Here is a 3,072-nt window from a genome sequence, read left to right as displayed (position 1 = left end):
TTTTTGTGAAGAAGCGCTGTAAAATGTGCATAACAAGCGCACGTTGTATTTACATGTTTTATAGCGCTTTTTTAAAAGCGCTGTTGTATCATTTACAGCGCTTGTTTCCACAACGCTTATTTTTTTGAAAAAGCGCTGTAAATGGCTTAAAAAAAGCGCTGTAATATGCGTTTTTCGCGTAGTGGATGAAGATGCTCCGCCATTTGAGAGGACCCAATGTCAGATCAGTAATAGTCATAGACCCTAAATAATTGGACTTTATGAATTTCAAAAGAACAATTCACCACCTTTTCAAGAAAGTTTTGATCCAGTTGAGGCACAATGGTAGCTGCTGAAGTTAGAGAAAATATTTAGAGTCATGCATTGTGCTGAGACTTAGAAAGTAGACTTTGTTGTTATATGTTAGGTTGTAATTTTGAGCATTGTGGAATTGTCCTAAAAGAGATCTGCTGACACAAAGAGTGCTTATTACTTGGGATAGACTTAAAATGGTATTTTTGGAAAGAAATAACGTTTCTTCATTTTTGTGAAGGAGATATTCAGTTGCAGAGTATGTCTCCATGTTTGAAGCTCTATCTAGATTCTCTCGCAGTCTTATAGACAATCCATAAGTTGAACGAAAGGCAATTAAAATTGAGCAATGACTTAAGCTTGAGCTACAAAATTTTATTGGAATTATAGATATCCATGACTAGCCAACCTTGGTACACAATGTTGGAACGAAGTTGGTTTTTCTCTTATGATTTTGATGTTTTACAAAAGTATTTTATTAGAACAAGAAAATCATAGGAAGTTACCAGAGGAAGTGACCAGAGGAAGCTACCAGAGGAAGTCACTAAAGGATAAGATCATAGGAACACAAAAGCATGCACGTCTACCTCTGAGCATATGCCCTGAAAAAAATGTGCCTATGAAGGTTACAAAGTCTGCCTATGATGTTTGACTCTAAAGTTTAAGTCTAAAGACTGCCTCTGATGTGCACAAACTCAACATGCCTCTGAAGAGTTTATATCAAGCTATCACTAACTCTAAAGAGATTGTTAAAGCCATGCATTCAAAGCTCATATTCTACTAACCAAAAGTTGTAACACACTTAAAATGTTGCCTCATATATCCTGCCTCTAATGTTGCACTAACTTTAATGACTCAATAATGTGATTTACCCAAAACCACTAATTATAATTCACATAGTTTTGCCTTTGACCTTATTATCCAAGAAACACAACATCTCACTCCAACAAGAAAATCAATGTCTCTAATGGAAAGTCAAGGACTTTGACTGAAAGAATTCATTTTGAAGAAAAGACTTAATCGAATAAGAATTGTTGAATATTCAAGAACAATCCTGAATTCATCCCCGCTTCAATAAATCAAGAGTATGAATGAAGATTGGTGTGAATAAGATTTTGAACACAACCTAAAATTAGATACGATTCATAATTATATCTAAAGGAAATCTTTTATCAATGTAAAAAGAAGATATGGACAAAATACTATTCGCAAGAAGATATGGTCAAAATATTATTCACAAGAAGATATGGTCAAATATTGTTCACAAGAAGATATACTCAGATGTTGTTCACAAGAAATATGCACATAATTTGTTTACAAGAAGATATGCTCATCTTTTTCTGACAAGAAGATATGCTCATAATTTGTTCACAAGAAGATACACCTAGCATTATTCACAAGAAGATACACTTAGAATTTGTTCACAAGAAAATATACTCAGAATTATTCAGAAGAAGTATATAGGTGTCAGGTTGTTTTGAGATGACTAACTTGTAGGGTCAGGTTTTGTGTAATTCAAGAATTTGAATTAGTGGTTAAATTATTCAAAGTGAAGGGACTAGAAATAGCTACAAGTTAGGTGGTGAACCAGTTTAAATCTGTCGGTGTCAATTTACTTATGCACTATTTACTTTATGATGCCTCTAATTACTTAAGTCTAATTGCTACTGACTTTATTTTAGTTAAAGTCACCAACTCAAAAGCAATCTAACTTAGACAAAAACAATTCAACCCCTTTTTCGTGTTTGCACCTTCAATTAGCATCAATAGCTTGATCTCAAGGCTGAGCACTTTACAGTGTTTGAGGAAATATCCAAGGATTCAACATGTCTGGATTTCGTGAAGAAGCCTTTGGTGGAAAAATCAACAGACCACATATGTTTGATGGAGAAAGATTGAAGTACTTGAAGGACAAAATCAGAAGCTTCTTTATCTCACAAGATCCTAAACTTTGGGACTTAGTGGAAGAAGGCTACAATGCTCCAACAAATACTAATGGAACTGAAATTCCAAGGAAATAGATGGATATTGAACATAAGAAGATGTACAAGATGCATCACAAGTCCAAAACCTTCATGATAAATGCAATCACCTTTAAGGTGGTTGACAAAATGCACTAACAAAGAGCATATACGATAATTTGTTTATGACTTATGATGGAAGAAAGAAAGTTCAAGAAGCAAAAACCGACCTCCTAGTTAGAAAATGTGAGCTATTTCAGATGGAAGAAGATGAAGACATTCAAACAATGTTTTCCAGATTCCAAACTCTTGTCTTAAGATTAAAGGTTCTTGAAAAGAGTTATACTACTGTTAATCATGTGAAGAAAATTCTTTAGAGTTTGCAAGGAAAATAGAGACCTAAGATTAACACATTCAAGAAGCTAAGGATCTAAATACTATTAAATAGGAATAACTGATTAGCTCCTTGAGATCATATGAAATTGAACTTGCAGAGGATGAGACCAAGCAGAAGCAAAAGACTTTGGCTTTGAAATCCAAGCAAAAGAAAACTCTTAAGGTAACAACATAATCCAAGGATAATGATTCAGATAACCAGAATATGGACTTAGAGGATGAGGAGTTGGCTTTAATTTCCAGAAACCTCGGAGGATATGGGACAATGGATGCAATGAACCTGGGAATGTCATGTCAGAATGTCCAAATCTTGAAAAATGGAAACGCAAGAGGAAAATCTCTAGACCCAAGAAAGTTTTGTTGGCTACATGGGACGATTTTGATGAATCGTTCGATGATGAAGAGCAAGCAAATTTGGCTCGGA

This window comes from Cicer arietinum, chromosome 7, assembly GCF_000331145.2.
Source record: "Cicer arietinum cultivar CDC Frontier isolate Library 1 chromosome 7, Cicar.CDCFrontier_v2.0, whole genome shotgun sequence".
In the NCBI taxonomy this organism is placed as follows: Eukaryota; Viridiplantae; Streptophyta; class Magnoliopsida; order Fabales; family Fabaceae; genus Cicer; species Cicer arietinum.
Note: the sequence above shows the minus strand (reverse complement) of the source record.